Raw genomic sequence first — 14684 nt, 5'->3', positions numbered from 1 at the left:
CAACTGTGACTTTAACGCAGGGTCAGCACCAAGAATTTGGGGGCTCTAGGCAAGCATTCGAAGTAAAGCCTAGAGTTCTCTTACTCTTGACCCTTTGTACATTAATATGTATATAAAAAAAATGCTAAATACATGTAAAAGTCTAATTCTACATCAAATATCCATAGAACTTAATATCAAAAAAGGAGTCGCTACCCAATATGTCAAATTCCAATCAATTTTCTATTGTTTATTGTTGCAATGTTACTTATTACTTTCAGTAAATAAATGAACAGTTGGATTATACAGACTACATGTGACGACTGAGGAAAATACTAGAGTAAAGGGGATAGTAATTTCAGTAAAATTATAGTTACACTTACATATGGGAGAGAAAAAAGAAAAAAAAAGTTTGTGGAAAATTATATTATTGCTTATATTATTATTTTTAATATTTTTATTAAATTAGAATTGCAAAAAAAAAAAATATATATATATATATATGTATATATATCCATATACATATATAAGTATGTGTGTGTGTGTGTGTGTGTGTGTGTGTGTGTGTGTGTATTGGAGGCCCTTCTGGAGTGGCGGTCCTAGGCGGGCGCCTACTTCAGCTACCCTTAGAGCCATCCTTACTTCAACGTCAACTTCATCAATTAAACCACGAGTATCAAATAGCAATCAGACATAAATTGATACAATTTTTAAATTTCGAGTTTGACATGAGAAACTTTTTTTTTTTTTAAATAAATATTATCTATACTAAGAGAATGAAGTGAGTTTAGCCTTACAATGGGTTAGCAATAATGTAGTTCAAATTTACGTTTGGCGAAAATTGAACCTAAGACCTATCACTTACAAATGAAGAGGAATACCACTGGACCGTAGTATTAAATGGCTCATCCGAACCCAATTCGCCCCATTGCCATCCCTACTCATTAATTAATTTTCATATTTAATAATGCATGATTGTTAACATGAGTCATGTTGAAAAAATTATTGCTATAATTAGGTTAAATTTGAGGAATCATTTATCCAATTGATTAAAATTGAGGGACCATTTATTCAGTTGAGAAACCATTACTACAATTTTTTTCATTTTGTTTTCTATATTTGCCCTTTAATTCAGCCTCACGTGTGTAGGACGTGACTCATTTTGACGGAAGTTATAACGGAGTTGACGAAAAAGACCATAACTATACGTTTTGAAGAGTTAAGAGACCAATGGTCATGAATTTAGTTGAAAAACTATTACTCCAATTAAATTAAAGTTGAAGGACCATTGCTACAATTTCCTCTTAAAAAAATAGAAAACTTCTCCACAATATATTCACTACATACGATTAAAAATTACCAAACAAGTTTAAAAAATAAAAACCAAAAACTAAAAATTTAAAATGAACGGATTTATCAAACGACCTGTAGATGTTCATTGTAATCCTTAAAGATTAGAAATTTAAGAATCTGTTTGATAACTATTTTATTTTCAGGTTTCAAAAACATGGAAATTGAAGACCAAATTTTAAAAACTTAAGAAATGGTTTCGGATTTTATTTTTTTTAATTGAAAGTATTTATCAAATTTGATTTCAAATTTCAGTTATCAAGAAGGTAAAAAAAAAAAAAAAAACTGAAAACAAGTGTTTATTAAATAACCCTTAAATATTTTTTTTTCGAAACCCAAAAATATTACAGTAATTCAACTTCAAATTGTACGGTCACTTTCTCTACCATTGTTTGTCATTCATTCTTTACTTCAATAACCTCCCTCCGAGATACATTACATAGAGGTACTAGTTCTATATATTTGATGGAATACATGATAATTAAGAAAATGAGAATCCACGTTTAATCAACAGAGCCGTTTGTACAAGGAGGAGGATTCTTTTTCATTCCCTCTCCTCCTCTCACATATTACTTTTTATTTTATTATTTTTATAAAAAATTTAATATAAGATGTTAACCTGGCTAAACAGTAACGGTTCAAATAAGAAATGAAAAAAAAGGATAGAATCCTCCTTTTTTGTATTAGCAAACATTGAAGCAAAAAAGTGAAAAAAAAAATAGAAAAATAATTAAGACCAATATTTTGTTAATTGAAGTTTGCTCTAAATAATTTTGGGATTATGATCAATAATTTTAATTTTTGGGCATTATGATCATCCAACAAGAAGAGTTTAAATTCTTTCAAATGAACGATTTGAAAGCCTGTTAATTCCAACAACTTCTTGCAAAGTTGTTCTGCAGCATATGAGCATTTTGCTTTGAAGTTGTATATTTTTTTCTGAGAAGTAAAAGCTCCTGCACACCTACCTGACACCCGTTCCCCACTCCTCAGGCTATGGTACTACCATGCATTGCATGCCCTTCCTTTTTCTGCCCCTTCTAGTTTCAAGGAAATCCGCCAGGCCGCGCAGGCCACCTGCAAATCTGTAGAGCTGAATTATTTTCTGTCGTTAGGTTAGGTTGGCGCCATGATTGGTCGAACCTGCAAAGAGCCCTCTTTCACGGACCTGGCTTCTCTCTCCTTTCAGTTTTACATTTTTATCTTTTTCTATTTGTAGGATCACGGTTAAAACAGATCAATATTTTATATCTTTATTACTTTTTATCTTATTATCTTTATAAAAAAATCAATATAAAATATTAACATGAATTCACATTGACCGAACAAAATAAGAGGGAATGAAAGTATATGAGAACTAGAAGGACAGAGAAGACGGGTTCCTCTTTCACTCAGCCCCGCTTATTTCACCCCTTATCAAACACATTGCAAATAGGATGGGCAACGGTTATGAGACGGGTAATAGTGAATATTTATCTATAACTTTCTATGTTAATACCCGCATAACCGTTTACCTGTTGAATAATTGTATAAATGGTTATACATATACCTATAATCGTTTATAAATGGTTAATCATATTCATAACTGTGTACCTATTTAACCATAACTCATTTACCCGTTTAACTGTTTTTGAACCTACTTATTTTTTTTTTTACCCATTTATACATTTTTTCAGCCGTCTATATATTTTTTTTAACAACTTGAAAATTACAAAATAAAAATTTGTCATAAATTTTGTTTTCTAACAATTAAACACTGTTATAAATACATTTTAACATGCAGTTATCTATTTTAATCATTTAAGTCCTCGTACGAATTTGAATAATTAAAATAATATTTTTCTGTTACATCCAAACAAATCTTTAATTATAATGCATGTGATTACAAAGTAAAGCTTCTAAAAATAAAAAGTAGTTATTATCTTGAATACTAAATGATTCAAAACTTTAAAATATTCTAAAACTAAACATTTTTAAACATTAATACTTTAGCACGTTCAGTAACAAAGTCTAGAGATCTACAAAATAAATGTGTAAATTCACATAACTATTTTCGGTTCATGAATTATTATCGGTCAACTAAAAACTTGGTCTTTTGACCGTGCACTGTCTGAAAGCAAATCAATCACAATCAGCAGGCGCTTAGGCCATCTAGTCACCGCTCCATTACCCCATCATCTCTTCAAAAGTATTACTACTACAGCTATGATCTACACAATTCAAGACATCGTGCAGGGTCCAAATTACATGGATGAGCGGAGATGAGAGAGAAGACGGCGATGAGAGACAGATGAGCAGTAACGATGAGCGAGAGGGCAGCGAGGAGGGATAAATGAGCAGAAATGGGAGACTCGAGTTTAGAGGAGAGATTAAAAATTTAGGATTTTCTAAATTTAACATATATTAAATTAAATAGGTAAATGAATACCTATAATAACTGCAAGTAATATTCTTAACCGATGGATACATATTAAAACCGGTCATTTAAATTTTACAGATAAAGGGTTATATCTATAATCGTTTGTTCGTCTAAACGGTTATCCATAATCGTAATCTTAAAATTTAAATGGATTGATAATCACGATTATCCAAATCTATGAGTATTTTGTCCATCTCTAATTGCAACTCCGCCTATGGGCTAATACTTTTCAACTCTTTTCCCACACAATTGTGTTTTTACCTATAGATATATATTTTATGTCGGATTTGGATCCCATCAAAATCCTAGAAGTCCTCATATTGATTTTATCAGTTTATATTAAATCATGGTATATGTAGCCTTACTCTTCACTTATTTCGATAAAAAGCGATAGTGAATTTTCATTAACAAAGGATGGTGTGCAAGGGTTAACATATAAACACATTAACTCTTTATGAATGTGACTATTCATTGATTTGGAAATCATTCGCATGAACCATATTAATATTATTGCTTATGAGCTAGTTATTCACTATAGGTGAATGTAACTTACAAGGATTGCATCGAGATGTTTTGCAATTTACAAAGTTCAACTTGGTCTCATGTTTTTTCACGCTTGCAATAGTATTGTTGGGCAAGTTTAATTGCTCCGTGTTGGTTGTGATATTGTCTAATTTAAGAAATTAGATCATCTCTAATCGAAGGAGGACCAAAAGGGTTCCTTTAGCCTTATAATCATGCAATAAATTATATTTTAATAAACAGTGTCATATCATATTTTATATCATCTTCAATTGAGGAGGATAAAGGGTCATGGGCCAAACATAGCTCTTTGACAAAAAATCATCACCAACCAAGGGGCCAAAGAACCATAGGTCAAACATAGTTTGTTATTTTAATTGAATTAATATGGTTAATTAAATTAAACTATCATATTAAAATAAAGTTTTCAGACATATTTTGAGTGTCACTTATCGCCAAATGAATAAGTCTCCGAATTTCTTATCTTTATATAATCTCAATGATTTTTTGGATAGAATTTCAAGTGACACGTGTCGCTAACGTGAGTAACTCTCAAGATTTCTTATCTTTATGAAATCTCAATAATTTTTTATTAGGATTTCGAGTGACACGTGTCGCTAAAGTGAAATGTATGTCAGAAATGATGTATGAATGACTTAGATATTTATACGAAGAAAAAAAATTAGAATTTTTTTTTAAATTCGTCCAAAAAAAAAATTTCAAATTTCAATGGTAACTTGACGACATCATGATGTCAGTTAGCCATTGCTAGCTAGCATCATGTTGACGTCAGGTAACTGTTGACATTCAAATGAGCTGAGCTGGAGGGTTGGCAAAATGTCAAGTTTTACATTATGGTGCTGGATGGCCAGCTTGCTGGCCTGATTTGGGGTTTTGACTCAGTGGGGCGCACAAATCCTTTGGCTTAACCCTCGGCCGAAAACTGTTTTCGTGTCATTGTAAGTTAATTTTAGTCCTATAACCATTTGACCAGGTCGGTTGAAGATAGCCGTAATCTCATGATGTAATTCATAATTTTTATTTCATCAAGAGATTGTAAATTTGTAATGCTTGTTGAAGATATAGCAAATGCTTTTGCAAGTTGAAGTCAAAGCTCTCGAAATACCTTGTTAATGTTGATGTATATATTTACTCTCAAACATCAATTCCATTGTTATACATAAAATAAAAAGGAGCATGCCCTTAATTGAACAAGTTAAAAACTGACCACAAAAAGAGAGCCAGTATCTGCCAATATCCAAACTTTCATTGATTTGAAAATATGGTTCGCAGTAATAAGTGTACCAATACTATCATCTAGAAATTTGAAGAGTAAAATTCTAAATAATTATATTATTACATTGATTGCAGTAGCCTTATGTATTCGATACATTAAAATATTTCTTTATTTTTCAAATTTTTAAGAAAAGCAAAGTGCAGGGTAATCTGTACGATAAACCGAACCCATTATATATGCAGGAGCTCCCGTCTTTCAAAAACCAGGTTTCACTGACATACGCAACAGTGAAGAGAGAGAGTGAGAGCAGCAGTGATGAGAAAGATTCTCAAATCAAATATAAAAGACTAGGTTGGAACTAAGACAAAAGGATAAGGATCTCTCCTAATCTAAGGATGAGGATCTTTATGATCAAGTAATGTGGACCGTTGAATTTTTATTCAACGGCTAAAAACAAAAAGATCCTTTTAAAGTTATAATAAGTATAACCGTTGAATTTTTATTCAACGATCCATATCTATTGGTCATGAGAATCCTCATTCTTAGACTAAGAGAGGATCCTGATCCAAGACGAAACTGTACTAAACAGTCACAGAGCTTTTGCTTTGAGTTGAAACGGAAAGGGGAACCTAGGCGAGAACCCCGAGCCACTCTCAAAGATGCTGAAAATATGGATTGAAAAGATCCGGGATTCCTTCCTCCTTGGAGAAGCATAAAAGACGTCAATATTTTTTAAGAAACACTAGTGAAAAAAGTTTAAAAGTTTTAAATTTTAACGATAAAAATAAAATAAAAGGTAAAATGAATTGTATCATGATTGATTTTTAGTGTAAAAATATAATTTTTATTAAAATAAACAGTATCGAAAAATTTTCATTAAACTTCTCTACTTTTTAATAACAATTGTTTTGATTTTTAACCAACAATTGGTGTATAGGAAAATGAATTAAGAGACAGATGATAATGCTTACTGTATTCCGTTTAATTGTTGTAATTTTGTTTTATATTTTAATTATTTGTCTCAACCATTCCTGTTATGTTTCGGCATAGTATAGTGATTAGAGTTTTTAATGAGAAGAATTTGAAAGACCAATGTAGAAGTTTCATTTGCTCTATTGGGACCAAACTATGCAGTTGGTTTGGGATAGGGAGCAACAATTGCGACGTTAGAGCTCCATGAGGTATGTTTTTAGTGTGTATGATGCAATTGTGACTTTAACGTCAACTTCATCAATTTAATCAAGAACATCAAATAACTATAAGACATAAACCGATATAATTTCAAAGTTTCGCGTTCAACATGAGAAACTTAAAGCTACGTAAAATAACAACAGTTTTCGTCTTGCGATCCACAGAAGATTCATTCCCTTTTTACTTCTAAATTCTCAAGCCTTTTTCTTGCGATCAACAGAATATTCCCACCTTTTTACTTTTTTGAAATAATCTTTTTTCCTAATTAGACGTTGTCACGTTCCCTCTGCTAAACAAGATGTATGCATGTAGAACAGTAATGTAGTGGGATTTTGCCCTCGTACACTGATTTTCGGAAAAAGGACTGAATAAATTTTGATGGGACAAAGGACTGAAAAAAGTTCAAAGTTACTTCTGCAAGATATTTCTCGAGAAGTTCTATCGTTTCTTTTTTTTCCTTTTCTTTTCTCTACTCTTATTTGAATAAACAATATTAAATTTAGTTAATATTTTATATTAATTTTTTACAACAACCATTTGCATACTTAAAAATTAAATTTTCAATCAATTGTAATGACACTTTATGTCTCGCTATTTATGACAGAGCAGAAAATTTCTCCACTTTTGCAGCCTTCCTCACAGACATGGTAGTACCCATTCATGCCCTTTCTTTTTCGGCCCTTCATTGTTTGAAGGAAACCTGCTAGGCCACGCAGGCCACCTGCAAACTCTGTAAGCTGATTTATTTTTTATCGTGAGGTTAGGTGGCGCCATGATAGGCGCCTGAGTGCTTCCTCTTTCCCACACAAGTGTGTATATTTTATCAGTCATTATCCATGCATTTCCCTAAATACCATCACACTACCGTTAAACGCCACCAAATCAAACATTGGCACTTCATTTTAGTGTCTAAATTTTGTATAGCAAGATTAATTATATTATTGACTAGTCTTGTGTATAAATAAAATTTGATGTGGGTAAAAGAAAAACAAATCAAACATTGACACTTAAATCATTTTAGGTGTTCAGATTTTGTAGAAAATCATGGTGTATTTATAGGGACGAATCCATTAATGGACTCGGGTAATCTTGGAACCATCCTGGATCCTAAAGAAGTGCATGTGAAGACCTCCGCGGACCACCTAACGGTTTGAACATGTGATGGAAGAGAGAAGATCATTATTGTTGTGCAACATAAGCTTTGAACCAAGAAGAAATATCTAGTATCAGACGAATAGGAACAGAGAAGACCATCATGGCTCTAGTGTTTTTGGACCTTGGTTCCAACGAAGAAGAAGGACTTTCTCCCTCCATTTCCCCTGTGACCAATAGCGGAGTCATGAATTATTTGGTAGGTGAGCTAAACTAAAATTATTACAACGAGATCAAATGGTTAAATTTTTTGTTACTTACATAATGTTACACAATAACAAGTCTGAAAACAATAATTTAAAATAAGAAATTTAACTATGAATAAAGCAAGTTTCAACTAGATTTAAACAAATAAAACATTTGAAGTTGCAGCTTATAGTAGAAAGAAACATACATAATCAATGTTGTCATAACAACTTAACAAATAAAAGAAAAAATACATCTTCAAGTTGTGCCCTTCAATAATGGAATTGAATGTTAACCTAACAAATTGAAAAAGTACTTGTTCAGAGGGTATATAAGTCTCTAATTTATCACCATCATCTATTTTTTTTTATTTTTTTAAAATGATTCAATAGTTCTTAATTTCTTCTTTGAATGTTAACCTAACAAATACAAGTTTATATAATAAATTATATTTTTAAGAAATCTATCAAACTATTAGAAAAAATATATATTAAACTTGAAATTGAATTTTTAAAATATGAACTCTTAAAATTAAAACAATAAACAAATAAAATCACCACGACTTAAAAATAAAGTGGCCAAAAACTTAACTATTTATTAGAAAAATAAATAAACTTTCTCACTTACATGCTTGGTTCTTTAACCAGCAGACGAGACGAAAGCTTTTTGAAAAAATGAAAAAACGGCCATTGTTGCACCCCAAAATTGAAAATAAAATAATAGACTATTCTTAGGAAACCTAAAATAATAAAATATTAAACCTACTTTTTAATACCGGATGACTACTCATAAAAAACCTAAACTAATCACTATAAACTACTTCCTAAAAACTAATCAAATAAAATGACCTATAGACCTATAGTGTGTATGATTTGAAATATAATATTATTAAATTTTAATACTGATTAAAGTTAATAATTTTTAAATATTTATTAACTATTGTTTTTTCTAAAAGTAATCATATTTTTCGAAACTTTTACTTATTAGGTATGCTATAAAAGTTAAAAATAATACAATAGTCTAAATTATTAGTATTTTAATCCTTAAACAACTAAAACTTTTTCTATGCTAGAGCTCATCCTAGCATTGTTACTGTCTTTGCCGTTGCCCACGAACTACTCTCCATTTTTTTAATTATTGTTCAATTAGGTTGTGCCACCTAACATTTTAATTAATAAAGTGATGATTTATTACTCAACTAATACTTTTTGTACTATATGTTTCACACTGTTATTTATTTTAATTCACTATAATTCATACAGCTTGAGAAATAATAAACTCGAATTATTAATATAAGCATAGCTTTTTTAAGTGTAAATAAGCAATCTACTTAAATCAGCATAGTAGGCTTAATCTCTACCTAGATCTCATCTAGGCGTATAATTGCTAAGTTCCAACCCGCTGTTCAACTAGCTCATAGCATACATTAGGTAGGACCAACCGATATTAAAATTATGGACGCATTAATGTGTATTTAATGTTACTCTTCATTGAATGAACATTGAAGTTATTCATTGTTGGTTGGTGTACGTAGTTTGGTTCTGTGGACTGCATGGAGACTTTTCAGTGCACACTCACCATATATACCAGAGCTCATTACATTAGTTTAAAGAAGGCTTTCCAATTGAAGTGTAGAAATGAATAGTCTTTGGACCAGAATATCACTTTATTTACGAGGCTAGGGTTTCGAACGGGTTGGGTGGGATAGACTTTCATTTCCTTTCTCTGTGAGCTGCAGTGGGGCTCGGTGAGAGCATGCCGTCGGGAGAGAGAGAGAGAGAGAGAGCGAGCGAGCAGAGAGAGAAGAAAGACAGGAAGGGAGAGAGAGGGATTTGGTGAGAGGAAGGCATGCGGCTTGCAGGCAGACAGAGTCACGGGGCCTGTACGATTCGAGGGAGAGAAAGGGGTTGGTTTCGAAAGCTCTACCTAGGGTTTGTTCCTGCAAGATTTCAACAACATTTTCCCTCTTCTCCACTATTTTCCTTCATTCCCTTTTCTCGGAACCAGAAAACTAGATTCCTCTTCTGGAGTCTCTCCCAGTGTGGAACCCCCACCACCACCAGGCGCCACAGCTGCGTCAAAGGTTTGCGTGTTGAATTTCACATCGACGGCATCTCCCTATAACCTAGGAGCTTGGTTCGGATCGAGCGATTCCGGAGGCCCTGCCATCGAGGTTAGTCTTAAGCGATTCCTATCCTATTGACTTATTGCATGTCAAAATCTGCTCCAAATTTTAATATAATTGGGCTTTAGAAAAAAAATTCATGATTTTGTCTAATCCAATAGAATGATTAGAAAAGTTTTCATTAAATTTCTGGGTTCTTGGTGGGTTCTGAATCGTGATATTGAGAGAGCTTGGTTGCGTTAATTGCTAATGAAATTAGCTTGTAAACGTTCATAATTTGCCTTTTTTATGTTCGTTCTATATTTTCTTTGAGCTCAGATATATATATATATATATATATTAAAGAAGCCATAAAAAAACTGGACATTTTTATCATATTATGATATTCTCTGAAATATTAAAGAAGGCATAAAAAACTGGACATTTTTATGAGATCTGGGTCGCATGGGTGAAAAGTGAAAAATTACATGTGAATTTTTGACTTCCGATTATTTATTTATTTGGGTTTGATACGGGTATGCAAACATATTGTTGATATTCGACTTCCGATTATTTATTTAATTATTTAGGTATGATTGACAGCGAAACATATTGTTATTACATGTGAATTTCAAATTAAGGCATAAAAAACTGAATATTTGTTTTAGGTCTGGGGTTCTCTGTTAATTGTTGTAATTATTTTTATTTTCAGCGGTATGCTTTTTTAGCAGTGTTTGTAGATGCGTATCAGCGCATATATGTTAGAGTACATGCCCACCTATATTCTCGTTGGATAGTATAGACAGTTATGTTTTTCATGAGCAAGCTATAAATGTCTGAATGGAAGTTACTAAAAAAGATAGAGAAGATGTCCTCGTAAAAAATGGGTAAGATGTTATCAGATTGCGATGTTAGTGTAGTGGACGCACTTCGCTATGCATCTAGATTCGGATTTCCTTTTGAGGACTGGTCATTTGTTAAACAATCACCAGTTGGTGAGTTTCTATGTAAATCTTTGTATTTTTGTCATAATTATATCTGTGTACAAACTATAACAAATTAGATTAATATTTAAATTTTGTTTTTGTGAGGGATAAATTGCAGAAATTCATGGTTCATTATTACAGGGAAATTGAGGTGGTGATGAAGTAACTTTAAAACATATGGTGAAGCAATTCCCGTTAATATGCAAGACTTATCTGTCAGATGTAGTATTCGAATAAAAATCCTAAATTTATTATCTTAAATTTAGATTAATGTATAAACTTTTTAGATAAATATTTTAATGCTTCAAATAAATTTCACCTGTATCATAACACCCATAACATTGTTCTTGTCATCCCGTCTATCTTCTACACTTGTTTTGCTGGACAGACCCGCATAAAGCAGTCTGGTTTTTCATTACACTAACGAGGTTGCTACTGTAATGGAAAATCAGACTCATTTGTGCGGGTAGTGCTGCAAAACAAGTATATGGATAATAGGCGCGATGTCTAGGATAATGTTATGGCTGCCATGATGCATGTGTGATTTTATTTCAAGTATTAAAATATTTATCTAAAAAGTTTAAACTTTAAATTGAATTTCGGAAAATAAACTTAGGGTTTGTATTCGGATACTGCATCTGACATATAAGCCTCGCATATCACGGGAATTGCTTTAGCATGTGTTTTATAGTTACTTTATTAGCACCCTCAATTTCCGTGTAATCATCAACTTCTGCACTGTATCCCTCAAAAGATTAATTTAGTTTGTTGTAGTTGGTACAAAAGTATAATTGTAACAAATATAGAGAGATTTAACGGTCATACTGGTGCTTGTTTGCCAAATGACCAATCCTATTTAACAGGAAGTCTGAACCTGGATGCATAGCGAAATGCATCCATTACGCTAATGTCGCAATCTGGTAGCATCTTCTCCATTTGTACGAGCACATCTTCCCTATCTTTTTTAGTAACATCCATCTAGGCCTTTATAGCACGCTCATGAAAAACACCCTTGGATATATTCTCTAACGAGAGTATAGGTGGGGCAGGTCCTCTAACACGCATAAAATAGTGCGTTGATACCAACCACAAACATTGCTAGAGACACATACTGTTGAAACTAAACTTAATTGCGACAATTAAACAGATAAACCCAAACCTAAAACAAATATTCAGTTTTTTATGCCTACTTTTTAACTTGACATGTAATTTACACTCTCATCCAAAAAATTTTATGCCTACTTTTGAACTTCACATGTAATTCATCTCTTTTTTGGTTTTATGATATGGGTATGAATTGATGTCTTCCAGGAACCTTACGTGGCGCTATGAGGCTAACAACAAAATGGTATATGTGAGTATGTGCGCGCGCTACTTGGCTGCAGCTGATTACATAACTGTGCATTTGCTTATAAGAACATTAAATAATGGCATGCACCATCTTTGCTAATACGCGGTGTATTACACATGTATTTGCATATAGGACCAAAAAATAAGGTATATATGTTGCTAACTTTGTTCTGCTTGCCTTTATTTAAACAGACTGGATATGGTCATTTCTCTCCAATGTAGCTGCCTTACCCCAATACTGAAAAACATGCATATTGCACCCTGGAGGAAATCAGGAAAGTAAAGGTTCTGATCTGAATTTGTAATGGCTGCTGCCTACTTCTTACGTTAGGATCTTCTGTTTGAGGAGTAATCTTTAATAGCGCACTTGTTTTAATATAATACTCTGCATGACTTTCTTTTTTAGGGCCTCCAAGCGCATTTTGTGAGAGTGGAGGCATACCAATTCACTATGAGGCCGCTGACCCCGCGACTATGAAAAGAAGCTTTACCAAGCAATGGTTGTTCAGGCGAATGGCAAAAGGGAAACGATGTTGTTTGGTCTGGTCAATTCTGATGGCCGTTTGTAAAAAAATGCGTCACACTAGAGAGGGAGTTGAATATCAGTTTTTGTATAAACTTTTAAATATATCCAGAAATAGGAAAACGTCGCCCACAAAAAAAGAAAACGCTGTCCAAGAAAACTGAAATCCTAACGATAACTAGGTCTCTAGTTGTTTTCTGTTAAGTTTCTGTAATTTGAGAAATCCTATGTTGGAAGCAAAGGGAAAACCGTCCTAAAAGACCCATTGAGCTTTGGGGTTTGAGTTGATTCGGAAAGGGGAACCATAGGCGGGAATATCGAACGAGATAAAAAGATTGGAGAAGTCTATTTGAGAGGGAATATTATTAATAATTTTAATTTCTTTTATGCAGGAAAATGTATTTGAATAAAATGGAAGGTTTTTGTTGATGAAAGAGTGACAATAATGTATGGATGCGGTGCGGAGATGTATCGGAAAGGTTAAAAGTGTAGACGAGAAAAGAGAGAATTCTTTCACCTGTTCAGAAGCATATTTAAATGTAAGTTTTTTTTTTCGATATTTTTTGTTGTGCAATTTATAACTAGCTAAATTGGAATTCCCTTAAAAATTGAAGTGGACGAATTTGGATATGTGCGAAGATTCTAGTGGGAAAATATTTGAAAATTTGACATTAAAGTTAGATGTGGTGAATAACTTTGGGATTAGGTTGATAGGGCTTACCATATCTGTGTTTGTTGTTTAGAAATTTGTGTTTATGGTCACTTGATTAGCATCTATGGTAAAATTTTGGTGTGGAAAATTCCTGTTAAAAATTTATTGTACTGGAATATACTTTTATAAAGGAATTTTTGGATGAGAGTGTAAATTACAAGTTCAAAATTTTTATGCCTACTTTTGAACTTCACATGTAATTTACACTCCTTCGTCCAAAAATTCTTGTACGAAAGTATATTCCAGTAAAATAAATTTTATACTCTAAAATATCACCATATATGCTAATTAGGTGGCAATAAACTTAAATCTCTCAACAACAAAAACAGATACGGTAAGCACTGTCAATCTAATCTAAAGTTTATCATTCGCAGCAAACTTCAATGTCAAATTTTCAAATATTTTCGTCAATCTTTGCACATATCCAAACTTTTCCATTTTAATTTCCAAAGAGATTTCAATTTAACTAGTTATAAATTGTTTAAGAAAAAATAACAAAAAAAAGACACATTAGAGGAAGAATCCCTCTTTTCTCCAGTTTATGCTTTTGGCCTTTCCGATGCTTCTCCACACTGTATCCATACATTCTTGCCACTCTTTTGTCAACTGAAGCTTTTCCATTTTCTCCAAATACATTTTCTCACATAAAAAAATTTAAAATTATCAATAATATTATTCTCAAATGGTAATGCTTCTTCAATCGTTTTATCTCATTTGGAATTCCTGCCTATGGTTTCCCAAATCAACTCAAAACTATAGAAAACAGGAGTAGAGAGCTAGTTACCTTGGGCGGCGTTCTTTTTATCCGGGCGACGTTTTCCTTTTAAATAGCAGTTTTTATATAAACTTTTAAATATTTCAAGAGTATTTATCCAATATTGGCTCGTAATTTCAAAAAATGTTAACTTTTAAATATCTTTAAAATATCACTTAAATAGATATAAATGCCTTTAAACTTGAAAACCAAAACCTT

General features: G+C 32.3%; 1 long non-coding RNA gene across 1 annotated transcript; it reads left to right on the top strand.

The window, feature by feature from the left end:
- The first annotated feature begins 9539 nt into the window (after window positions 1-9539).
- On the top strand, window positions 9540-12857 carry LOC148692667 (uncharacterized). Its single transcript, XR_015953752.1, has 3 exons — window positions 9540-10209; window positions 12438-12480; window positions 12669-12857. It is a non-coding gene; the product is annotated as an uncharacterized LOC148692667 (long non-coding RNA).
- The last annotated feature ends 1827 nt before the right edge of the window (window positions 12858-14684 follow it).

This window comes from Pyrus communis, chromosome 11 (genome assembly GCF_041283825.1).
Source record: "Pyrus communis isolate YQ-2024b chromosome 11, ASM4128382v1, whole genome shotgun sequence".
NCBI lineage: Eukaryota > Viridiplantae > Streptophyta > Magnoliopsida > Rosales > Rosaceae > Pyrus > Pyrus communis.
This window is presented reverse-complemented; position numbering and strand designations above follow the sequence as displayed.